The sequence below is a fragment of the Pleurodeles waltl genome, chromosome 11, assembly GCF_031143425.1.
Source record: "Pleurodeles waltl isolate 20211129_DDA chromosome 11, aPleWal1.hap1.20221129, whole genome shotgun sequence".
In the NCBI taxonomy this organism is placed as follows: Eukaryota; Metazoa; Chordata; class Amphibia; order Caudata; family Salamandridae; genus Pleurodeles; species Pleurodeles waltl.
In genome coordinates, this window is record NC_090450.1 from 675,180,112 (window position 1) to 675,207,686 (window position 27,575).

At 45.5% G+C, this 27,575-nt stretch overlaps 1 protein-coding gene across 2 annotated transcripts in view; it reads left to right on the forward strand.

Annotated features, from left to right (window-relative positions):
* Positions 1-27,575, forward strand: part of PRNP (prion protein (Kanno blood group)) — an 86,156-nt gene that overhangs the window by 42,261 nt on the left and 16,320 nt on the right. The window contains exon 1 of one of the 2 annotated variants that reach the window (XM_069214166.1): positions 27,024-27,044. The exons of the other annotated variant lie outside the window; for it this stretch is intronic. The gene's annotated coding sequence lies outside the window, so the exon portion shown is untranslated. Of the gene's footprint in view, positions 1-27,023; positions 27,045-27,575 lie in introns of those variants that run through there. 2 annotated transcript variants of the gene reach the window in all.

The window sequence follows — 27,575 nt, forward strand, 5'->3', positions numbered from 1 at the left end:
AAATGTGGTGCAGATCTGTGCAAGGGAAAAAATCAAAGGGGCCGGTGGTGAAAAAATGTGTTACGCTCCTTTAGCTGCCCATAAGACATTTTTCTCCACCCTGCAGTCTAAACTGCAGAACAAACTGACACCAAATGTAGCCTGAATTTTACTAAAATAATTTGATTAAGTTTGTTTGGTATAAGTCCTTCCAGATATCCGTTGAGATGTAAGTGTTGAAGAGAGATGCAAAGTGGACTTTAAAGGGTTCCAGCTTTGAAATATATATGGCATCTAAAATTATAAATCACAACTCCTATCGATCATATTTTGAATTTTTTTTATAAATGTGATTGGCTGGAGAAAGGATCCAAAAATGTATTTTTCTGGCATCTTGAAAACCGTGGATTAATTCCAATTCACAATTTTGAGCTATGGAAAAAATCCACAATGTTAGGGGACACTCTGAGGTAAACGACCCTAGGGGGGTACTGAAGGGAACTCAGAAGTCCGAACATCTTAAGTCCCACACCACAAAACATTTTGAGACCAACACACGATTTGGAAATCAAGAAAGTGATTGCAATTCTACATGCTGCCATTGCCATTTTGTGAACGATTATGATTCACAACTTCTCTAGAGAGGTAAAAAAAAAATCCACAAACAGGGAGAGATACTAGAACTCGTCTGGCCACAGGGCACAGGTGGTAGAGATCTAGAGGCATGGAAAACACAAGGCTGCCAGCAGCAGGATGGGCAAGGTGCCTGCATCCAACCCCCAATGCGCACTGCCAATTCCCTCTCTCTTGGTTAAAGGAATATTGGAACTCAGCCCTGGTCATGGTCCAAGCTCTATGACCATACAAAGGAACTCAGCCTTCAGCTTAATTATTCTGTATGGTCATGGAACCGCCAGATGACTTGCAACATCCTTAAAATGTATGGCAAAGTATACTGCATCTCAATATCATAAAATTAGAGCCAAAAATGAAATGGCCATGAAAAGGCTGGTGGAAAGGAAGTGCTGGGGGCCACAGAGAGGGCCCTGAACTGCCCACAACCATGTTGTGGACAGTGCAGAAACCTTCCCTGCCCAGCACCTTTGGAATGTGCACTGTCTGCTTTGCGCATACGAAGGGTGCTGTTGTACTACAGGATTGGTCTAGCCCCCCCTAAAGGAACAGAGACCAATACCGTAGCACTGTTCCGGCTGGGCTGACTGGCGGGAACATCATAATACAATGCTCCCACTGGTCAGCCCAGTTGGAACAAAGTAATCCGACTGAAGGTGAGGTCACTGAGGTGATGGTGGTCTCATTCCTGCGGGTTTGGCGGTTGGCTCATCTGACTGCCAAACTCATAATGAGACCCTTAGAGTAAAACAAATACAGCCATATACAGATTCAGCACAGGTTCAACTTAGGTAACTTTACAATGGTTTAGGATAAAGGAATGGATTTTACAATGACAATACCAAGTCAGGGTTAGCATTCTGCAACAACTTGTGCGATAAAAATCATTCGCTACAGAGGGTCCACAAAGAGGACTTGGAGAAATCTCGTGTGGGAAAGGGAAAAATGTTTATGTGGATGGAGAGGAGGTTGAAGAGGAGCAAGCAGGACCACCAGAAGGGGGTGGCAGTTGAGTCCTTATTCAACAAGCCTTGTGCTTTTTACCCCGCTATGCAGTCATGCTCAAACATTTATTTATAGATTTTAAAGCAAAACTGCCTTATTACGATAAAGCTACTAACCTGACTGATATCACCATAATGGCATTAAGTGCTGGATCAGTAGTGTTTTCTCTTTTCCTGCACAACATTTTTTAACTTGTGAAATTAGTGCATTTGAACAGGGCTCCACAATATCTTCTGACTTGTCTAGAAGCAAAAGATGGACAAGTGTGTGGGCTGGAGGGACAATGTGGGGCCTATTAACAAACTGTGATTTGTATTACTACATTTTGTACCACTTCCATACTACAAAATGTTACTCACTGAAATATGTGCGGAGGTTGATGCCTGTCCTATTTTTTGCGGTGTGGAAATCTCTTTCTGACTGCAGAAATCTCTGCACACGTACACCTACGTTTTAGTAGCAAATTTGGAATGGATCAGTGGAAAAAACTGGAAAATTGAGCATATTTAAATTAGGCTGGGTTGTGGAAAGAGAAGTAGCTGTTAAGCAAGGGCAAATGTAGGGTGTAAATACATTATAAATAAATATAGGCATTTTGCTTTAGGTGGGAATTTTATTTTAATAAATGATTATAATAATTTTAATGTAATTCAATATATTTAAATTCATTACATATTTAATAAAAAATAAGGTAACGTGCGTTAACTTTTTTATTTGAAATAAATATCTAAAATCAATTTGCATTATTAATGTAAAAGTATTTAATTTCTTTTACGTTTACTAAACTTTCGAAAATTTCCCCTCGCTTTTATGGAGATCTCTGACCTAGTTGCAGAGGCTAATGCCATGTGTACAGAATGTAAAATACAGACTAAAATTACTATTCGTATAACGTACACCATCCCCTTTTCAGACTCCCTCAACTATTTCGAGGGTTGATTTTAGATATTTATTTCAAATAAAAAAGTTAACGCACGTTACCTTATTTTTTATTAAATATGTAATGAATTTAAATATATTGAATTACATAAAAATTATTATAGGACAGGCATCAACCTCCGCACATATTTCAGTGAGTAACATTTTGTAGTATGGAAGTGGTACAAATGTAGTAATACAAATCACAGTTTGTTAATAGGCCCCACATTGTCCCTCCAGCCCACACACTTGTCCATCTTTTGCTTCTAGACAAGTCAGAAGATATTGTGGAGCCCTGTTCAAATGCACTCATTTCACAAGTTAAAAAATGTTGTGCAGGAAAAGAGAAAACACTACTGATCCAGCACTTAATGCCATTATGGTGATATCAGTCAGGTTAGTAGCTTTATCGTAATAAGGCAGTTTTGCTTTAAAATCTATAAATAAATGTTTGAGCATGACTGCATAGCGGGGTAAAAAGCACAAGGCTTGTTGAATAAGGACTCAACTGCCACCCCCTTCTGGTGGTCCTGCTTGCTCCTCTTCAACCTCCTCTCCATCCACATAAACATTTTTCCCTTTCCCACACAAGATCCTCTACATATCTCTCCAAGTCCTCTTTGTGGACCCTCTGTAGCGAATGATTTTTATCGCACAAGTTGTTGCAGAATGCTAACCCTGACTTGGAATTGTCATTGTAAAATCCATCCCTTTATCCTAAACCATTGTAAAGTTACCTAAGTTGAACCTGTGCTGAATCTGTTACATCTTTAAATCTGTCTTGTATATGGCTGTATTTGTTTTACTCTAAGGGTCTGATTATGAGTTTGGCAGTCAGATGAGCCAACCGCCAAACCCGCAGGAATGAGACCACCATCACCTCAGTGACCTCACCTTCAGTCGGATTACTTTGTTCCCACTGGGCTGACCAGTGGGAGCATTGTATTATGATGTTCCCGCCAGTCAGCCCAGCCGGAACAGTGCTACGGTATTGGTCTCTGTTCCTTTAGGCGGGGCTAGACCAATCCTTTAGTACAACAGCACCCTTCGTATGCGCAAAGCAGACAGTGCACATTCCAAAGGTGCTGGGCAGGGAAGGTTTCTGCACTGTCCACAACATGGTTGTGGGCAGTTCAGGGCCCTCTCTGTGGCCCCCAGCACTTCCTTTCCGCCAGCCTTTTCATGGCCATTTCATTTTTGGCTCTAATTTTATGATATTGAGATGCAGTACACTTTGCCATACATTTTAAGGATGTTGCAAGTCATCCGGCGGTTCCATGACCATACAGAATAATTAAGCTGAAGGCTGAGTTCCTTTGTATGGTCATAGAGCTTGGACCATGACCAGGGCTGAGTTCCAATATTCCTTTAACCAAGAGAGAGGGAATTGGCAGTGCGCATTGGGGGTTGGATGCAGGCACCTTGCCCATCCTGCTGCTGGCAGCCTTGTGTTTTCCATGCCTCTAGATCTCTACCACCTGTGCCCTGTGGCCAGACGAGTTCTAGTATCTCTCCCTGTTTGTGGATTTTTTTTTTACCTCTCTAGAGAAGTTGTGAATCATAATCGTTCACAAAATGGCAATGGCAGCATGTAGAATTGCAATCACTTTCTTGATTTCCAAATCGTGTGTTGGTATCAAAATGTTTTGTGGTGTGGGACTTAAGATGTTCGGACTTCTGAGGTCCCTTCAGTTCCCCCCTAGGGTCATTCACCTCAGAGTGTCCCCTAACATTGTGGATTTTTGCCATAGCTCAAAATTGTGAATTGGAATTAATCCACGGTTTTCAAGATGCCAGAAAAATACATTTTCGGATCCTTTCTCCAGCCAATCACATTTATCAAAAAAATTCAAAATATGATCGATAGGAGTTGTGATTTATAATTTTAGATGCCATATATATTTCAAAGCTGGAACCCTTTAAAGTCCACTCTGCATCTCTCTTCAACACTTACATCTCAATGGATATCTGGAAGGACTTATACCAAACAAACTTAATCAAATTATTTTAGTAAAATTCAGGCTACATTTGGTGTCAGTTTGTTCTGCAGTTTAGACTGCAGGGTGGAGAAAAATGTCTTATGGGCAGCTAAAGGAGCGTAACACATTTTTTCACCACCGGCCCCTTTGATTTTTTCCCTTGCACAGATCTGCACCACATTTTGCATGCAGGACTTTAGCTGACTATGCCAAGTGACTGCCAAATTTTGTACAAATCCTTCCATTGGGTCACAATTTAGAGCCAAATGAAAAAATGACTTTTCAATGGACGGTGCCTCTAAACCATAAAGACCGCTACTGTGTAAATAAATATTAATGCTGTACAGAGAGAGAGAGAAATAGCCATAGCTGCAGTTTATTATTCTAGCCAATATAGTTGTCCTTTGCCCCGTGTCTCCTAGTCATATATGTTTGTTTATTGATATTAGACAGTGTTACCCTATTTCCCCACTGCCTGCTAATGATGGGTATGTTTTGTACGATTGGCTAGGGTGCTATCCTTCCCCCCCAATGTCTCCTAGAAGATGTCTGTATTGTGATAGTAGACAGTATTATCCTTCGTCCCACTGTCTCCTAGATGATGTCTGTATTGTGATAGTAGACAGTATTATCCTTCGTCCCACTGTCTCCCAGAAGATGTCTGTATTGTGATAGTAGACAGTATTATCCTTCGTCCCACTGTCTCCTAGAAGATGTCTGTATGGTGATAGTAGACAGCATTATCTTTTGACCAACTGTCGCCAGTTGCGTATTGCATTTTGGCGGTCATTCTGACCGCGGCGGGCGGCGGTAGCCGCCCGCCATGCGGTCACCGCCATCTGGCGCACCGCGGTCAAAAGACCGCGGCGGCCATTCTGGCTTTCCCGCTGGGCCGGCGGGCGCCCGCCAAAGGAGCGCCCGCCGGCCCAGCGGGAAAGGCCCTGCAACACAGGAGCCGGCTCCGAATGGAGCCGGCGGTGTTGCAGGGGTGCGACGGGTGCAGTTGCGCCCGTCGCGATTTTCACTGTCTGCTAAGCAGACAGTGAAAATCATGCTGGGGCCCTGTTAGGGGGCCCCACAACACCCGTTCCCGCCATCCTGTTCCTGGCGGTAAAAACCGCCAGAAACAGGATGGCAGGAAGGGGGTCAGAATCTCCATGGCGGCGCTGCAAGCATCGCCGCCATGGAGATTCAGCCGAGCCAGGGGTAATCCAGCGGGAAACCGCCGGATCCCCTTTTCTGACCGCGGCTTTACCGCCGCGGTCAGAATGGACAGGAAAGCACCGCCAGCCTGTTGGCTGTGCTTTCCGTCGGTCACGGCCCTGGCGGTTTTTACCGCCAGGGTCGGAATGACCCCCTTTGAGTTACCACTTTGGGGATCATTACCTCACATCCATTACGTTAGGAGTGCCATTTATTTATTTATGTAATGGCTTACATTGACCACCATAGGGTGTGCAACGCTTTACATAGTACAACCAAGATGCATAGATTACAATGAACATCACTTATACCATGATATCACTTGCAAGATTAAACCTTCTTTTAGGTAGGCTCCATATTGGGCAACAGCATAATATGGGCCAGAATTGCATCAAGGAGTTGCGATGGCCTCACAACCCCAAGACTGACAGCTGAATGATTTGTAAACGTCACTAGAAATCATCAATGGCAAGATAGGACCACATTTCGTAATACACTATGGTGGTCATTACAACCTCGGCGGTCTTTTTACAAGACCGCCGAGGGACCGCTGTTGCGGAAGACCGCCAGTAGTGGCGGTTTGCCGCTCGGCGTATTATGACTGTTGGATGCTCTCCGTCCTTTTTCCGACGGAGAGCCGCCAACAGCCATACTGGCGGGCAGCGGGGAAGTGGAGGTTGCTCCACCTTCACCGCCACGCCAACAGAACACCGCCCTCCGAATCACATCCTGTGATTCTACGTGGCGGTGTTCTGTTGGCGGTGTGGTGTCGGCGGAGCAGCCCCCATGGCTCCGTCCCCTCCCGGAGGATCGACGGAACGGGTAAGTCGATCTTCCGTTAGGGGAGTAGGGTGGGGCAGTGTTGTGTGTTGTATGGGTGCATGGGGGTGTGCGTCTGTGTATGTAGAGGGTGTGTGTGAGTGTGTGTATGCTTGTGGGGGTGTTGCGTGTCTTGGGAATGAGTGCATGTATGCCTGTGGGTATGTCTGTATGGATGTGTGCGTGTATGTTTGTATGTGGGTGTGCGTGTCTGTGTGTGTGGATGTAGGCATGTATGTCGTTGTGTGTGTGCGTGTGTGTGTTGGTGGTGCCTGAGTGCGTGTTGTGTGTGTGTGAGTTCTGTGATGTTGGGGGTCGGGGTGGGGAGGGGGCCCTGCCACCTTTGGGGGGTGCAGGGGGGGTGGGGGGTGTAGGGGAGGGAGTTGGGGTGGGGGTGGGGGAGACCCCTATCAGTGCCAGGGAAGGAATTCCCTGGCACTGATAGTGCTTACCGCCATGGATTTCATGGCGGTTCCAACCGCAGGAAATCCACGGCGGTAAGCCGGGTCAAAATACCGCCAGCGGTATAGTGACGGCCGCCGGGCTGGAGACCCAGGTCTCCAGCCCGGCGGGCGGAACGGAGAACCGGCGGATGACCATGGCGGTAACCGCCATGGTCATAATACAAAAAAAAAGACCGCCAGCCTGTTGGCGGTCTTACTGCCGCTTCTCCGCCTTCCGCCAGGGTCATAATGACCCCCTATATATTTTATATTTACATGTACATTTTGGAGCAGTTAGTTTAAAACGGCTGCTTCCCTCAAAGTGCAGCGAACAATGGGCACTGACTAGGATTAAAAAACTTTATATTTGGTTTACCTTCCATAAATAATTTTGGATAAAACAATAGACGGTGGTGAGGACCAATGGATTTCTGTTATTCTGTGACTGCAGCATTAAGAGCATAATTCGTGATTACAGCATTTGCCACATAATACGAAGCATAATTGTCAGATATGCAGACATTTTTGCGGCGGTGGACATTCTGCTATACTTGGCCTGGTGTCCCATACTGTGTGGAAGATAATAGCTGATGAATTGTGTGTGAGAGGCATTGTATGCATGCTTTTTAATTTAAAAAAAGAGGCCATGACAATTTGTTTTGAAAAGCTTGTTTAACAGTGGGATCCATTTTGTGTTATCACGTGTTAAAATGCCAACATATGTAATTATAGAAATACCACAGAAAGTGGTACATAATGTGTAATAATAGTCTAATTCTGTGGCAAGTAGCTAAATAAAAAATAACCTTTTTAAGTGGCATAATAACAACTACTGCTATTTCTAGAAATAGTAAAGATCTAGACCTGCACTTTGCTGATGCAATATTTAAGAAAATGCACCTTTTTAAGATGCCTACTTTCAGAGGGGTAAACCTTTCAAGCAAAGGCAGCATCAATCTGCTTTCAGGTGTATCAGTGCATCCTGCTTGTACCTGTAGGCATGATGCACTCTTTGACAGCAGGACAAAACAGTAAAGTACTGAGAACGGAATGAAACCGGTCTTGGAAATACACAGGAGAACATTTGTACTGCAGGATCCTGAGATGTAGGTGTTACAGCATGTAGGAATAAGCAGATTGCATGTGCCCGTTGGCCACGTTTCCCGTCAACAAGAATACATAAACACCCTGTCCTGATTTCCTTGTCCTGATTTCAGTTTGCTGTCTTGGAAGGAAGCCAATGCCTGCCTGTGTTCATTTTTCAGACAAGTCTGGTGTATCATACCAGAGTTGTGAAATGGATAAAATAAGAACATAATTGCACTCTTCTTCCCACTGAGTCACCAAGTTCCGAAAAATCAATGGCTTGTGAGTACGCATTGTTCTTCTGGTGGTTTATTGTCCTTCTTCTTGACTGGTTTATAACACGGATCTTTGTTTGATCGAGGTGAGCCTCTTTCCAAGGAGGAGATTTTTGAGTCAAAATTGACTTATTATCAATACATTTTCACAATAAGATCTCTCATCAAGCCTACTCTTTGCAAAATGCTGCTGTACTGTTGCAGTTGAAAATCACGAAAGTGGACTAAGACAAGGGATCATTTCATATATTCCACATCGAAGAAAATCACAATATTCGAAAAATAATACCAACCCATCATGTCTATCTCATCTAAAAGTCCAAGTTCACATATTTATGAAAACGACTTGGAAAAATCTATGGATACCCAGGCCCATATTTATGGGCTTTGTGGGGCAGGGCAGCAAAGCAATTCACCTTGCTCTGCTGCCCTGCATCACAGGGAAAGGGCAGGCGTATGCTGTATTTATCCAATACGGTGCATTCCTGTTCTTTCCCTGAGTGCTGGAGCCCTTTCGGCTGCTTGCGCCAACGCAGGCACCCTTGCATCAAGATGCAAGGGTTCCTGTGTTGCATGTAGGATTGTTTTTTTGCAGGATTTTTTTTTGCACACATATAGGAAGAAACGAGGAATAATAGGGATATTACTCCTCATTACACCTCACCTGGGGAGGAATAAGGGTTTGGCGCATTCCCTGGTTTACCAGGGTTGGTAAATGTGGGAATGCATCAAAATCCGTGGGAGTTACGTAGGAACACCCACGTAACGCCTCCCCAGCGCAGAGTAAAGCAACACAATGATTTGTGCTGCTGTGCCTACTCCAAATTTTTGAAGCCATTAAAAACTACACAAAGAGACTTTTCCTTGCTTCAAAAATATGACTTAGTGGTTTGCGCCACACATGTACTATGTTGCATAGTACAAGCATGGTGCAAAACCTACTTTGCAGCTTACTTATCCAAACACCGCTAGGGTCTTACATAACAGTTTTCAAAATTGTGTGTGTTACGAAGATAGCCAACCTCCTGGGGCTGAATGATTGCAACATCTGCCTGTTTTGGGGCCATTGGATACAGCAACCAATTGCCTGTCCAATCAGAGGTCATACATCTAGTGCCACTGAGAAAATCTTGGCTATAGTCCCACATTCCCAGTTGTTACAATTCACCTTGGACTTTTTCCTGCGTTTTCAACCACACAAAGCAAGACTAACTAAATTTACACTCTTCTAGCTTCACTTTAAGCCTTACACCCCAAAAGACTATACATGGTACTTTCCCAGGCAAATGGGTATAATAGGAGGGAATTCCCAAATCAACCTTTAACAATGTTTGAGCTATGGATTGCGCCACTTCAGAATCATCCCTTGTTCACAGTAGGGATGTTCACAACTCTGCTTCAGAACTAGTCATTCAGTGTTGCCTTTTCAAGCTCTAAATCGACTCCCGTAGCGAACACATGACATTTAAAACTTGTTGTTAAAATTTTAAACTATCCATTCCAGATAGCTCTCCGTTCTTACATAAAGACTGGGGGCCTCATAACGAGGCTGTCAGTCACAAGACCACCAGACTTGTGGTGGCTGTCGGACTGCCGAGGATGTGTCATTCCAACCACCACATTACAAGTTATATGGGTGGACTGCCTAAAGACCCCTCAAGGGTCATAGATCTCATCGGGGTGACGGTGGTCTTGGTTGTAGTCAGCAGGGTGGCGCTGAACTCACCGTCGCCTGGCTAATAACAGCCTTGTTCTCCACCAGCCTTCTCATGGCAGGGACCCAGCATGAAAAGGCTGGTGGAGAACAAGTGCTGGGGCCCACAGGGACGCCCTGGCACTGCCCATGGCATGGGCAGTACAAGGTCCTCCCCTGCCCAGCACCATCAGAATGTGCACTGTCTGCTTGGTTTCTGCTGATCAGCCCAGTGGAAAACTCGCAATGGGTCTGGTAGGGAGACCGCCAGCCCTGTGGTGGTCTCATCACCACGATTCTGGCAGTCGGGTGCTCCGACCGCCAGACTCATAATGAGGCCCTATGTGTTTATTTCTGGAAGTTTTCAGTACATGTGAAGGAAATCCTTCCTATCTCGGACATTCCTCAAACTAATAACATAAAAGCACTGATGTACATATTGTCATACTTTGCTTGTAGAACTTGAAATATTCTTCTGCCATCAGATAATAATTTAGTAACTACCTTTATGAAAGCTTTTAAGAGGAACATGCCTAAACCTGCCTACTGAGCAAATACATTTATAAATGCTCCCTACCTTTGCACACGTCCCTTTGTTTTGTTATAGCTGAGTTATTCTCTATTTTGCTTCTTAATGTATATTTTATTATTGGTTAGAGTGTAAAGAGCCCTGCTACCTATGTGGAAGGTATTGACATGGTCGAACTGGCTCAAGCCTGATGCCTGGCTCTGGATCAGCTTGAATTCCTGTTGGAACCTCAAGCTCATAATGAGCTAATCTTTTATGTGGCTTCTGCCAGCCTGTCTCCCTCTACCCAGGATGTAGCATTGAAGCTAGAGCTCCTACCAGGTTGGAGTCTTGGCATCGACTCGACATCCTGTGTTTCTGGGCATATCACTTAATTTCCCTCTAGCTGTAAATAATGAGGGTGTCCTTTTTTAATGTAACTAAACCTCATGTAAAGCAGTACCTTCAGTCAAGTTCCTGGTATATAAAATCCGCCGGAAAAGGCACAAAGGTGCAAAATAAAGCCTAAACATAAGGAAAAACAAATAGATAGGTATATTTCCCAGCTGGTTTTCTACAAAGTGAAACCAGAAAACCAGGATAAATCAGGGCTTCCCCTCCTAAACTGTGTGATCTTGGGCAAATATATTTTTTCACCAAAACTATTTTTTCTTTTTTTTTTTGCATATAAAAGCCCTTTCAACTATGTAACTTCAGGATACCAGTTGTATGAAAACCTATTGTGCTTGATTTAGTAGACTGTATTGTTGCTCTATAATAATCTGGGTCATGTACAGTGTTTACATGACAATTATTTTGCCTCTTAGTGCACTAATGGTTCATGTGTAAAAATTATCACTTTTAATAAGTAGTTCTCGGTGCAGAGCTGTAATGTGATTTATTAATGTCAAAACTTCAAATGTTAGGGAAATACAGTTTCTTGAATTTTGAAGCAGCTTTATCATATTATTACCTGATGTTTGTTGTATGATTTACATGACAAACATTTTTAGGGCTTGGCTTGTACACAGGCTCCAAGATCCGGGCCAGAGCCTTGCCAAGTTCTCCCTGTAAGTCTGTTGGCTCACTCACCTCTAACAAAGATAGCCCAATGCTGCAACTACTCTGCGTTTAAATACATAAGTCTAGAGAGTATTCTGAAAACTGTTCTGGAAGAAAAGGAAGCCCCTTTTCCAGATATAATTGAACTGATGCAGCTGTGAAAGAGAATTAGCTAGTTCTCTAGATTTAAACTTCTTCCAAGGGTTGCAGAACCTCCACAAAAAGAGTCTGAGAAACAGAAAGACTATCCCTGTGGTGGCCTTAAACTCTTTCCTTAACATCAGGGCTCTGAAATTGTTATAGCAACACCATAAGAGGGATCACCCTTGGACGCTAAATTTGAGTAACAATGAATTTGGCTCCACCTCATCATGAGTTGACAGGTATTCCCACATATTTTTTTTTTCAGGTGTTGGAATACTGGAACCCAATTTTCCTGGTTCATAAATCCTCTCAATATAGGAATAATGCCATGGCTGCAAATGTGGCAAAGCTTTTCCCCTCCACTCTTGATTTTTTGTTATGGCAGGTGGGATCATTAGGTGAAAGTCACAGAAGCCGTAGATGGGATGTATTGACTGGCACTGTTGGGATAGAGCTTGTGACTAGGTAGAAACACTACCCTCTCTTCAGGTCTTGTGGGCATCCTATTCCTAAACTTGAGCGGGGGAAAAAATGTTGTGAGTTTCATTAAGGGTCCAGAAAATAGCAGTTTCCATTAGCGAGGTATTCACAGGTCACCCTAGACCTTAGCAAGAGTATCATCCAAAGTGTGGATGGGGGCAGAAACCATGCTTGGCTTCTGTGAGTGTCTTGCACAGGATGTCCCTTAGACCAGATGAGCCTAGTCAAGTGAATAAATGTTGAGTAGAAAGCTTTTTGGGTGTAATTTATATGGGTGCTCATTCTTGTGTCACTTTTCATGTATGGTCTTCATACAGACACTCCATTTTAGTGGTCTTTAGTCCCTGAGAAATGACTGCAGTCACATCATGCTAGCAGGGTTGCTAAGCTCCTGATTCTGAGTCCTGCTAGAAAGTAAACCACTAAACTGCAGAGGAGAAATAACATTACTGCACTCTGGAGTTACTACCAGCCAAATCCGAGTTTTCCATATTGGTGCGGGGAATAACAGCTGTTTTTGTCCTATCTACTAGTAAAACTGCATGGTATTCCACTTTCTCCCCTGTTTTCCTTTCAGTAATTCATCTTGGCACTACCTAGAGGAGTAGGCACAAGAAAAATCCCAGATATGAGCTCGATTAATGCTCTACTATGAAAAGAGGCTCTAAAACAGCTTGCACTAAAAACATCTGATTTGCTGTCGGCCTCAGAATGAGCCACAAAGAGCTGATGTATGCAGGACATCTACTCTACAAAGAGTTTGACAAGTTTGCATATTTGAGCTAAGTGTGCGGTGTTTGATCGATGCCTTTTGTGGTCTCAGTTCAGGTGAATCCGGCTGGGACACCCAGATGGCCATAGAGGAGTCTAGGGCTTGACCTGCCAAGTCAATATAGCCTTTCACTAGTAGAGCACCAGGAGGTTTATGTAAGGATCTGTGAGGAGTTGATCAAATGGGGTTATGTATAACTTACGTGAGTGGTTATGGCAATATTGTGGCTCAGTCCTGCAGTCTTATGGACAGTTCCCTATAACTCGGTTGTGAGTAAACCCAATTCTGGCTGATGTCTGCGCACCAATCTAACCACTGATCTTATGGGCACAGTTATGTCAGAGGCTCTTACCTAATTCATTCATGACATTTTTAATATTCCTATATTGTCTGAGCTGGAAAGCATTACAGATAAATTGGGATATAGATGAAGCATGCCATTACTTTATATTTTCTCTAAAACCCCTGATTGGTAATTTCCAATTACTCGTGTGTCTATTTCATGCTGTCTGATTGTTTGAAGGTAGCCCCTTCCGACACCTACTAGCACAGAGCCTCACTATGGTGCATTTTAACTTGGCAAAATGCTGTGTTGACTTCCAAATATTAATAAATGAATGCAACGCAACGTGAATATCTAATAATTAAGCATGTTACAGTTAATATTTACTCCTTCGGGCATACAATACTTTGTGTCATGGAGTAGGACCTATGTATGCCAAGATCCCAGAATATGTAGTATTTCTTGCCACCTGCTGGATACTAGCATGGACCCACGTTGCTATAAATATTTTTTTATTTGTTCAGTTTTAAATTATTTATCGAGCTAGGGCCGTAAACAGCAGTGTTCTCTGTCCTTTATACATGGCCCACTTACTGCTTGCAGACTTGTCTTGAAATTATTTCTTTATACCTAGGTTTGCCTGGGGCCAATAAGCAATCAGGCAGCTCCCGTTGGGTTGGTCTGATAGGTCAGTGTGTGCGAAGTATTTGTGGAGGTTTGTGGGCCTGTTTCACTGACTGGTGGGATTTTGGGCCATATGTACGAACACATTTTCCCATTGACACAGAATGGGAAAAACCCTTTCCTACATCTGGCCCTTTGTGTTTCACTATTGATTTCCCTGATATTGCTGCATACATTGCCTGCACCAGTGCATGCAGTCTTCCTTGCCCTGCAAAACACCTAAACAACATATCTTTACAAGTTCAAAACTGCCCTACTTACAAACGTCGGCCACTTCTTTAGCCATCTGATTTGCTAAAGAGGCTCACTTTTATTTTGGTGCTCGGCCCTATTTCGTTCCCAATCCGACCCTATTTATACCTAAGGTTGGTCAATCTGAATATCAAAGTAATGAGTGGCGTTCCTGACATTTCCCTGGCTCTGTCTTACTCACACAGGTCCTTCAGAAGTCCCAGCCGCCTGCGAATTCTCTTGATTTCCGATAGGCCAACTATCCTTAGAGTCTTAACTGCTAAAATGAATCGCCTGTGATAGGGGCTGCATATATCACGCAACCATTTTATGAGCCACTAGCACGCTTTCATGGAAGGTCTTGTAGCACATTGAACACCCAGGATGCAAAAGCAGAGCATCTGAGAGGCTTTAATCATTTAGGGCCTAGTTTAGAGTTTGGCAGACAGGATATTAAATCAAAGCGAAACGGACATCCCATCTGTCATATTACAAGAACCATAGACTGTAATGCACTTGTAATATGGCACACAGGATCGCCGCCACATTTGTGACGGAGTATGCTGTCCACCAGCCTCTAAATAAATCCCTCTGTTCACAAAGGCTCAGCTGTGCCTCTCCTCAGGCGCTAAGACCATCCTTGCTCTGAGGCCACCATGATAACACTACCATGGAAGATTGGCACCCTGGAGTAAGAAGTTATTTAGAAACATGATTTAGGGAGAAGAAATAAGTAGGATCTCTTCAGTACCTCACCTTCCCCAAGACGTTATTGAAAAGGGAATGTACAGATGCAGTCACAAGGAGCCTGCACCGCTATGCTCCGATAAGTCACCCACCTTGCTTCTTCTTTGTTATTTCCGTTCATGCTCAGTTATTATCAAACCTTGTGATAAGGCACTTATAACAGAACAGAAAGCAGAGGCCATTTTATTTAGAAAATAGTTCCATACCAGGCAACACATCAAATTCACATTCGGGAATTGGGGAAATCAGCAATATTCTTGATAGGACAGTGCCTCTGGAAGCCTTGTAAAATTGAACCAGAGGCTGGTAACCTAAAAGGCTAGTAAGTTCAGTGCCGGGAAGCTTTGCATTTAAGAGACTGCTATGCCATGCACTACATAGTGCCAGTTTGACAGAATTTCATAAACGCTGATGGTGACATAAGTTTTTCGGTGGTTTGGTGCTCATCCAAGAATTGCCACTCTCCACAGACTTTCAACAAGCTGCCTCCTGCTCAGATGCAGCAGCACGCACTGATTCCTCTGTGACTATATGAAATGCTAGTTTGGGAGGAAAAGCTAAACAAATAACATATAAACCCACAGAGTTAGTATCTTATTTCTTTCACACAGAAAGGCCTTAACCCCAGCTGTAACAAAGAGCCTGGGCCCGCATTGGCCATTCTGCCTCTCTGGCATTTCATAGTAGGCTACAGACTATGGGGCTGCTTTTAGAACTGGGTGGGCTGCCATGACCCAGACACACCCCCAGGACCCGAGGTGAGACCTCCTACAGTGTGGGGCTGGTTTGAACATTTTTTCCAGGGCTGATATGAGTTTTCAGCCACCCCCACCGAGAGAAAGAGTTTTGTTTCCGATAAGCATCTGCAAGGATAGGGTGACCTGTAGTCACAGCAAAGCATTAGCCTGTTTCAGTTACTGCTGACAGGTTAATATAAAGTTGCCTTTCGCAAAGTGGGTTTAGCGGGATACTTCTGACATTTCACTGTGCTGCATACACATATCTTTCATTTACATATATTTACAACATGTACCTAAATTTACTTACCTCTAAATTTGACTAAAACCTGCTCAATAACATTTGTTGTCATAACTACAATTTTTTATAAATTACATTCAGCATTTTAGTTTTATTATGCTATTTTTTAATTCTGTCTGGGGCCTGAGCCTACAGCTGAATGTGCCACTTTCACGTGCTCATATGTCCAATAACCTACACACTATTTATGATTCATTATCTATATAGTCTTTACAAAACGTATTATCTAAGTTTTGGTCCCATTCAGGTTTTTATCCGAGGTCTGTAGTAGACTGTCTGCATTTTGTGCATACACTTTGGGCATTACAACAGAATTGCTTATTCATGATGTGTGCATATGTTTACCAATGTATACATCATCTCCATGTATGCTCGCACTGCATCCTTCCAACGCACACATTCTCCAGAACGTCATCACAACCAAGGCTTTGTTTCACATATTTTACCTTGTATAAACCACTATAAAAAGTTATTCTGCTCACTGAAATGAAGGAACTTCTTCAGCCATGGAACTTATTCAAAGGAAGTTATAGCTAACAACAGGCAGCTGATGGGGATCAATGGGTTATTACAGATACATTTGCATCCAACCAAACCCAGGTATGCAGAACTGCTAATAATATTTGTTTAGCTTATGTGACTGCTGTTTGAATTGCACCTGTTCTTTGAGGTAGGGAAGGTTGTACTGCAGCGGCCCCAGTGTATCGCTTCTGTGCCTGAGCGAGGCTTGCACTGCTGCTCGTATGCTGCATCTTTTTAGGTCTTGCTTCAGACATTTTGTTAGCTTACATTGTGGGTTTAGAGACCACCCATTACTTACTATTGGTTGGCTTCATTGTTGCTCTCATTTGTTTGCTTTTCATTTGCTAACGTGTGTCAAATTCAATTCCTCACCTTTGGTTAGTTCCTGCACTGGGACTTGGACCAATTGCTTCTGTTCTTCCACTGCTTTGTTTTCAGGTATACTTTTTGTTTTTGCTTAAGCACTCTATGAGAGTGTGTTTTTTTTCCTTCTGTCTCCCTCATGTACATCTCCCCTCTATCATACTTGCGGCCTGTGTGCTTCCCTTGTGGGCTTATCCCACCACTTTTGTTTTTCATCTGTGTACTTTTCCCACTTCTGTGTTTCGCTCTCTATTGTTCATTTGCCCCACCACTGTGTTCCTTCTCCTTGCCTTCATGTTTCTTTGCCATTCCCGCACCCTTGTGTTGCTTCACACTTCCTTCCTGTTTCTCCCTCCACTTTGTATTGCTTCATCCCCCCTCCTCCGGCCCCCCATTTGATCCCCCTTTTTGCTTCCCCCTCCAACTAAGGATGCCTAAGGTACCCACGGGAGCAAAGTTTGGTCAGTAAGATTGCGGTAGGGCGGGGTTGAGTTTCAGATTTTCCGGGGGCGTGGCCAACATGGCGACCGGAGCAGCAGGATAAAACTGCAGCTCCGTGCCTGGCCCACATGAAAATCCTGTAAACAGCACCCGCCACCTTCTCTAAGGCGGGTGCCGTCCATTCTACTTACCGGGACCACTGCCCGAGTCGGTGACTCTTCTTGCGACGCCAGGGTCGCCTTTGAAGCCGTGTAGGAGCGGCGGGTGAGTCTTCCTCTCGGGGCCTTGGCCCGGCTTCCCCCCCGGGCATCGGAGACTCGGAGCTGTGCCGGGGGGGCATGCGGGGCGTTTTGGGGGGCGCGGGAAGTGGTGAGGAACGGCGCTCCCGCGCCGCTACGAGAGGATAGAGCGCGCCCCCCGCCCGCACTGGAGCTGCCGTTGTGGCATCGGACGCCGTCCGGGCACCCGGCTCGGCGATCTGCGGCCGCGCCCGGACTCACCGTTCCGCGGTGCGCCCTCCCCGATCGGCTACCGGGCTGGGCGCCCCCATCAGAAGGCACCAGAGGCAACCACTACGGCCCCCCATGGCGCTGGAATACTACACTCGCACGGCGGCGGCCCGGATGCGCTGAGGCAGCAGCACCACAACGAATCAAGCCCGGAGGGCTTCCTGCGTGTGAGGAACAGCCGACGGGCTAGAGCTTACTGGGGAGCCCGCCCGGGGGTCTCCGGTTGGGCCCAGGGTATTTATGCCTGCCGCAGCGTGGTGGAACCACATTTCCCTCTGCGACACAACTCAAGTCGCAATGTGAGAGGGAGGGATCTCTCCCCTTCGAGGCCAGCGTAAATAAAGTGAACTACAGTGGAACAGGTACGTGGGAGACACCACCCCTGGATTATCCAGTTGAGCAGGCACACAGCGTTGTCCCTGACCCTCATTGCCTCGGGCATTCATGGTTTGCCCTCCATTGACCCACGGCAGTTATAGCACACCGGGAAACGAAACTTGCGCACCAACAGCCCTAATCGGAGAGGGAACCCCTCGCACTCTAGACGCTCCGCCATTTCAGCATTGAATCAAGTAAAGGGCTCCAAAGATATGAGTGCAGGAAGGGAAGTGAAATACCAGCTCACTGACAGAACCGGCGCTATTGCTGGGCTGCGCAGTGCGGGACTACGTCGCACTTCACCAGACCGCTGCCATCACCAAGGGCACTATCAATGTTCGCATTTTGGGAATCTTGCGGAGTACTGAATTTTGGATCACCCCTCCTGAAGAGGGACAACACGCACGACAGGGGGCCCAACTGAGTCCTGCTGTGGCCAGGAGCGGCGGCTGCCGCGTGGGGAGAATCGGATAGACACCAGACTGGGTCTACAAATACAAAAGACGGTGCAAGAACTCAGAGAAATCAAAATAGACACTAACACTAAAACGGTTATACACTACTCCCTCCTGAACCACTGACAAAGAGTACTTGGGGACGCGCTTAGGGAAGACTGAAGACAGGGGCGGAAACTTTTGGCAAATAGCTAATCCTGGAGTAGCGAACTGGTGCAGGCCAACAAGTTAACCATGGTCAAACCAAAACACCCCAAAACGGGGGCCACCGGAGAGGGAGACCCTCCCCAGCTGACCGGCCAAGCAGATACGCAATCGTTAACACAGCTACAGCTGCATGAAACATTACGCACACACTCCCTCCAATTTGATAAAATTATGCAAGCTATAATGGACACCAAATCCTCGCTCGAAGGGAAAATTGATGCCGCAGTACAGGAAGTCTCATTGCTGCGGGTCGACCACCGAAAATTAACTGGAAGGGTTCAAGACACTGAAACGACATTGAAAATCATCCAGCCAGAGGTAGCAGAAATGAGAATTAAAATGCAAAAAATGGAACTAGACATAACTCAACTCCAACGTAGAGCAGAGGAAGCTGAAGGACGCTCCAGACGTAACAACATCAGATTCCTCGGAATTCCAGAGAGAAGCGAGCAACCTAAGGCAGAAGAGTTCTTAGAGTCCTGGTTGAGGAACACACTTAAAGAGCAATACCCCAACACATTACCAGTGATCGAAAGGGCACACAGAATACTGGGCAGACCGCCAAAGCCAGGAGCTCCACCCCGACCTCTAATAGGTCGCTTCCTAAATTATAGGGACAGAGACTTAGTCCTTCAGCATTTCAGAACGTCTGACCAAATTATGCTCGAGAACAGCAGAGTAACTGCCTACCCCGACTACACAATGGAGGTACAAAGCAGAAGAATCGCGTATAGCAAGATTAAGCAGCTGCTGCGTGAAAAAGGCATTACTTATTCCCTCATGTTCCCAGCACGACTACGAATCGTCATGGACGAGAAAACCCTAATGTTCACCACCCCAGAGGATGCATGGACTTGGATCCATGCTAAAGGATTGGCCGATCCGACCAAGGAAGACGCTGTACCTGAAGAATGGACTATCGCTAACTCCAGGAAGAAAAAAAGAAAAAAACCCAAAACATCCTCCCGCCCCACAAAAGCGCAAATGGCGATGGATCGTGCGCAAATAATAAAAGACACGAACTCATTCGCCCGTGGGATGCTGGACGCCAGGAGCGATACGGACACTAATGACTCCGCCTCACACAGGGGAGACACAAGTCCATCCCCCTCTCCATTGTTAGTGGGCCCAGATCTCACACCGCGATCGGCGGACGAACTTTAAAAACGAAGAACTGGCATCCGCGGACCCCCCTCGACGACGGCGGCAATTGAGATGCGACGTGCTGCCGGCACTGGGCCGCTGCCCCTGAGCTCCACAATGTACGATCGCCGTGGCATGAGTGTATAGCACTGACTCACCGATTGCTGCACAAGCCGAATGGTACTGAAGTAACAGGAAGCATCCTGTAGGTGGGCCATCCAAGGGATCGACGCCAGGGAATCCACGACCCCACATACCTTAACGGTATCCGAATGGAACTGACCTTTATGGAATCCACTTTAGGCACCGGTTGTGCCACGTTACTTAGCGGACGCATACAGTCTGCAATATCCTTTTTGTTGTTATACTTATCTCTCTCTTTTCTATCTTTAGGCCACTATGGGCTTACTCTTTACTCCTCGGAGCCTTTGGGTTGGGACTGGTGGGCTGGCAGCCGGGGGTGGGGGTGGGGGGGGCAGGGGGGAGCACGGGGGCGAACGTGCCCGGTGCGGTTTAGGTAGCCCCCCACATCTCAATATAACACAATGAATAAGGAACCCATTTATAATCTCATAACCTGGAATGTGAAGGGCATGGCCGGGACAAACAAACGTCACAGAATACACGTGTTTCTAAAACGACATCACATACATATAGCTATACTACAGGAAACGCACATTACATCCACAGAGGCTGCTCGGTTAGAAAAGTGCTGGAAGGGCTCAATATACAGTGCTGGCGATTCTTCCTTTGCCAGAGGGGTACTGATCTGGATAGCACCGGGTGTCCCTTACACAGTACAACACAGTACAAAAGACAAGGAGGGCAGGTTTATACAATTAAGGGGACTGTTGGATGGCGAGGAACTCGTGATAAATGGGCTATATGTCCCGAACATTAAACAAGGTGAATTTTTACAAACTAAGGCCTCACAATTAACCCACGACCTAACTTCACCATGCATATGGGGAGGGGACATGAACTGCGTTCCGAACATAGTTGAAGACAGATCACACCCCCTGCTTGTGGCCGCCCCAACAATGAAAAATGCCCAAATACTGGGCGCATGGATGGAAGAGCGACGTTTGATTGACATATGGCGGCACTTGCACCCACACGAATATGTGTATTCCTTCTACTCCCCAGTACACCTATTACACACCCGAATAGACCTCATCCTAACTTCACAGAATCTAACACATAAAATTACGAGAGCGGAATACTCCGCCAAGGTAATATCAGATCACTGTCCACTCATAGTACAAATGAGATGGGGCAGACCTCGCTCATGTATTCCTACCTGGCGATTGCAAACACTCCTACTGCAGGATCCCCCTTTCATGAAGGACATTGCCACACACATCACAACATATTTCACAGCGAACGAAGGGACGGCCAGCTCAAGGGCCATCGAATGGGATGCACATAAGACAGTCATAAGAGGGGTATGCATATCAACCACAGTGGGAGTGCGGCAAACACTAACGCGCGAACTCCGAGCATTAGAACAAGAAATACAGTTAGCTGAAGGCGAACACGCTAGAGGCTCCATAACAACAAACACCCTCACTAACATGCGATCCAAATGGACCGAAGCGGACAACCGCCTTAGACATTTTGATTATCGACATTACATGGCCCGTACACACGCGGAGGGTGACAGATCCGGTAAATTATTAGCGTGGCTTATAAAAAACGAACGCCGGAACACCCCCATAGGTGCTATCCGACTGGAATCAGGTCGGATAGTCAATACACAGGCAGAGATAAATAATGCTTTCAAAGAATACTATAGCTCGCTTTATCGGGCTCGGCCGCCGCCCACCAATGCTCAATTAAACAGCTTCTTCAATGGTGTCACCCTGACCCACCTAACAGCTACTCAAACTATAGAACTAGACAGCCCAATACAGATAGCTGAAATCCAACGAGCATTGCTACAACTGGCAAACGGCAAAGCACCGGGCAGTGATGGTATACCCATAGAATACTATAGCACGTTTCAACCGCAGATCTTAGCACCATATCTGGCAATGCTAAAGGAAGCTCTGGAACTAGGCCTACTTCCTGATACATGTCGTGAAGCATTGATAGCAGTGTTACCGAAGGCGGGCCGCGACCCTTTTGATGTCCGGTCATACAGACCATTATCATTACTGAACACAGACTGCAAATTACTCGGCAAAATACTGCCCAATCGCTTGCTCCCATGCATGGCGGAGTTAGTACATCAAGACCAAGCAGGTTTCATACCCGGTCGCAATACATACAGCAACATCAGGAATTTAATACGTCTAATGAGAAATCCCCCGGTAGAAGATGAGTTGCAGGTTGTAGTTTCACTAGACATAGAAAAGGCGTTTGACACGCTGGGCTGGCCTTTTTTAATAGAGACACTCAAACGGATGGGCTTCAGGCAAACATATATTAGATGGGTGAGAACATTATATACTGACCCCAAGGCTAGGGTTAAGACAGGCGATACGATCTCCGAGAAATTTAGCATTGGTAGAGGCACTAGACAGGGATGTCCGCTGTCTCCATTGTTATTTGCATTAGCGATTGAACCTTTGGCCGCCCGCCTTCGCATGATGGCCCCCGCATGGGGTGTCACGGATGGCCAGACACATCAGATAGTATCCTTATATGCGGATGATGCGCTGATCTTCCTACGGGATCACACCGTGGCCCTACCGGGACTGTTGGACCTCCTAGAGAAATTTAGCTCGGTGGCCGGGTTAACAGTAAAATGGACAAAATCCTGCATATTTCCTATGCGCCCAGTCCCCGAGGCAATGAGAATACCAGCGGGTCTGGGTGGCTTGAAATGGTGCCACACAACATTTAAATATCTTGGTGTAAATATATACCACGACAGTCAAGATCTTAGAGACGGCAACCTTGGCCACGTGATCAGATCAACGAGGGGCTCCCTACCCTTCTGGTGCTCACTCCCACTATCCCCTATGGGCAGAGTGGCTATAGCAAAGATGATAGTGCTGCCCCGCCTACTCTATTATTTCATGTCATTGCCTTTGGTACTCCCGAGCTCATTCTTTAGACTATTGAATAGTTTATTAACGGATCTAATATGGGGAAATGGCCGTAGACGCGTCGCATTGACAAAAGTGCTCCAACCGCTCCGGGTGGGGGGAATGGGCGCCCCCAAATTTGAAGCGTACTACGCGGCTGCCCAGATACATTGGATATCCACATGGGGCGGTAACCCACCTGGGGCTGAAGCTCAGAAGGTGCTGTTAGAGCTCGGCGGTACAGAAATAATACAATACCTCATGAATCGAACCGACCCAGCACACACTAGCAATGTGCTGCTGCACACGGCACACTGGGCCTGGGGCCGTTATGCGATGCAAAGCGCAAAAGATCAGCAGTACTCACCGAGGATACCACTGTTGGCTCTCCCGAAATTAGCAAAATTAGCAACCAAAGTGGGCCTGAATGCGTGGGGCAGCAGGGGCATACACACATTGGGAGATATTTACCAGGACGGACAAATCCAAACCTATGAGGCACTAGCCGACAGGCACGCGTTGGGTAGGGGAGGATTCATAGCATACGGGCAGTTCTTCAGGTAATGCGTGAATATTGGAGAAATGGCAACTCCGAACCAGATGTCTCTCCTCTGCTACATGAGCTGCTGGAGTGTACAAACGCCCCATCAAAAATATCGAATATATACAATATCCTGACAAACCAGACGGAACACAAACAGGAACAAGCAAAAAATAAGTGGGACCATGTGCTACCGGAACCACTGTCCTTAAATGCATGGGAGCAGGCGTTGAAAATGACACGAGAGGTTTCACGTAATCCCCGCTTTCGGTACACACAGCTTAATTATGTGCATCAGACTTACCTGTCTCCGCACCGCTTAACACGCATGTTCCCCCGTTCACCGCAAACATGCCCCAGATGCGATACAGAAGAGGCCACTTTCTATCACATGACATGGGAATGCCTCCCAATTTGGAACACATGGATAGAGATAATAACGTTGCTAGCAGAATCGACAAACACCCCACTAACTCCCACTCCTGAGGTGTGTCTGTTGGGTATAACACCCCACCCCAAGAAACGCAAACGCACATATAAATGCATTGCCCTGGCGTTGGTGCTGTACAGACGCCTCATTGCCATGAAATGGAAGGCCCCTGGCGCCCCAGGTGTTACCCAGTGGCGAGAAGAGGTAACACGATGGACCAAAGCAGAAATACAGACATTACAGAATTTACTGGATAAGGGTATACTAGCTAAAGGCCTAGAAGTATGGAAATCATTTTTGTTAGCTGTAGAAAACAAAAACGATGAACGCCCTCCCTAAACAGACGAGAATGAGATAAGTGACAACATTAATGACCATAGTAAAACAGTATCATATCGATCATTAGAGGGGCACATGGGAGGGGAGAAAAAAAAAAAAAAAAACATTTTATACTAATATAAACTCGGGTGCTCTTGGTGTATGCCCCTGGGTGCTGCGTGGGAGCCTCGTGGTGCGCCAGAGGACATGGGGACCGGGTGAACTTGAAACCTGCTGATTCCTCCTATTGTGGCCAGCTGCCCATGCACGGCAATACACGGCTAATGGTGGGCTGGTCCCCTGTGGGCCTGGGATAACAAGGCAGGGCGCTGAGGCGGCGTTATTGAAGGGATGTACGCGCAACTGTTATGCACGGCTCATGGATGGCAGCTGTGGCCTCTCCGGTGACTGGCTCTCCTCCTCTCTCTGGGGTCGCCCCCTCCTCCTGCTAGTCCCCCCCCCCTCGGAATGGGTCCTCCGGTGCCGCCTTAGCTCCTATCTTACTCTTTTTCTCTATATCTCTAGTTTCCTGAATAACCTTTGCACACGTAGAATGTACCTCATGTGTGGAAGCATTGGCTTCTAGGCCCAAATCGGGCAGCAGTGCACTTGCACTGGATTCGCAAAATGTGCATACGTAAAAATTACAAATATAATGTATGATGGAACATAATGTAACCTCATGTATCTCAGTTAAATGTTGCCACTTGGCTGATAAAACAATAAAAATATATTTAAAAAAAAAAAAAAAAGAGTTTCAGATTTTCCAACAATATAATGTTAAATTACATCATAAAACAAGCAGGGCGTATGAGAGGGGCTTAAAGGGCAGTGAAAGGGGAGAGTAATGCGGATTGTTAGGGGTATTAAGTGAGAGAAATCACAAGATTTTGTACAATGACCAACATTTTTTAAGACTTTCAAAACCGAGAGGGGGAGTGATCATGTGTGCATTTTTGTCTGTGTGTATGTAAAAAGTTGTGGTGGAATCCGAAAGACACCTCACCTGAAAGCGCCTGAACCCAACTAGTTACCAGAAAATGCATTTATTAAGGGACTGTAACTCCCACAAACAACCCCCCTGAAGCTACACCACTGCGTAGCCGCTCTTGTTGCCTCCATCCCTTCATGTTGCTTCCCCACCTCAGTACTGCCTCACCTTTATTGCTTCCTCCTCGCGGGTTGGTTCCCACCACCCACACCACTTTTTTCTGCAAACGCAAAAAAGTGCTTTATCGTTTTGTAGGTGCACGCATGCTTGCAGCGCGCATGTCTACAAAATGTCGAGGCCCTGCTGCATATAACTTTTTTTTTTTTTTTTTTTAAAGCCGTGCTGTATGGCATCGCAGATGTTGTACACCAGGGCTAGAACCATTGGCAAAGCTAATAGATCCCAAAGGTGTGAGTTATTGGCTTCGTCAGTGTGCTTGCTTGTGACTCATCCCATGCGGTCCCTGTTTTATGAGGGCGGAAGCTTGCAATGCTGCCCCTCCAGTTTAACTTTATCTGTTCTCCAAGAGAGGGAAGCTTCCGCTGCTTAGCGAAACTTGGTAACCATTTTTTTTATTCTAAAGGCAAGATAATTTATATTGTTAATGTTTATTTTTAGTGCATTTGGAAAGGCGTATTTCTGTGTCAAAAAAGGGGAAATCAATACATTAAATTCCGGAAAGCGAATGATAAACGGCAGAGAAGCTACCTGTGCTTTGCTTGATGTGGACCGCAGGTTATCCAAATATCAGTGTAGAAGGCAAAAAATAAATGCTACTGTATCCACTAGAAAACGTTTGATAATGAGTAAGCAAAACAGTCTTAAGGAAGAATCACAGCACCCTCCTGTTTTTTATTTAGGAATTTAATGCCATTTACATTTTGTAACATACAAGTAGAATGATGTCCCCTTTTTCTACCCAGGCAGAATATTCATGTACTTGCTGTAAAATGAATCCGTGTATCCTCTTACATAACGAGCCAACAGACACGGCTAAATGTATAAATAAACAATTGGTACTGTCTACATTTTGTATCTGGTAAACACTGCACGCGACAGAGGGTTGCTGTGAATCAAACCTAATGCCTTTCCTTGCGTCGCCCTCAGGCGGAAAGGGGTGGCCTCTAAGTTGCAGGTAGTTCTTAGCAGCAAACACATAAGCCCACAGAGCTGCCTAACCTGCCACACCCAGATCCAACCACTTTGCAACAACAACTTCTTGAACGTATATCATTATTCCGTGAAAACGTTCTGCACCGCACTTATGTATTCACAAAAATTCAAAGCACTGCATGCCACAACATAAAGAGAAAAAAATGTATTTATGTGTGTTTATGTCAGTGTGGGTGCACCGTTCGAGAACCAGCTGATCTTTATCGTGGTAAAGTTAGTCTGACAAATTAACAATCACCATCTGACAGATTGATCGGATTCTCTTCCTGGCTGAAAAGGGGAGAGGCCGGTATATGCTGCGTGCGGTCCTAATTGAGATGCCGCCGGTAGCGTTTTTCGACCTGTTTTAATAATGGATGCTTGCTCGACGGCTCCATGGCAACGGCAAAGAGATGCAAGTGCACGCGCTCCAGAGCCCGAGGAACAACTCATCATGAACGGCGTCGCGGACTAGCTTGTCCACTCAGTTGGCACAATTCATGTGGACGCAGATCTCGAAAGCACGATGGAGCAAGCAAGGCCCTTCTGAATTTGAAGGACGAAAGTGAAACTGCGGGAGGTAAATGCAAATAAAAACAACGGGGTTGTTGAAGTAAATATAGTAGTTTTCATTGAGCAAAAAATAGGTTTATTACGTGAAAATTAGAAAAAAGATTGGACAAAAAGTAAGAAGGATGGTGACTGTCACCTTATAGGAGAGACAGCCTGTGTTTGAAACCTAGGTTAGGACCACTTTTACCGGTATTGTTTACTTTTCGTCTTGGATGTTCTGAAAGTTAAACCATGCTGCCTATTGTGTGCATTAGGCAGTCCCTGGTGACAAATAAATGTACAAGACGAATTAGCTGTGTTGAAAATGTACACATACCTGTATTATGGAGGTAACGAACATGAAGATTTTGCTCACTTGCCTGAAGAAAATTCATATTTAGAAGTATTTCAGATGTCACAAATATTCCTTTTAATTAGAGTCGTGGCATCGAGGATAAGAGCAGTAAAAACAGAATGGACTACATTTCACAGAAGGCCATAGACCGTACTTAGGGTTTATTTTGTCTCGTCTGGAAACGCCCCTCCATCTTGAAACATT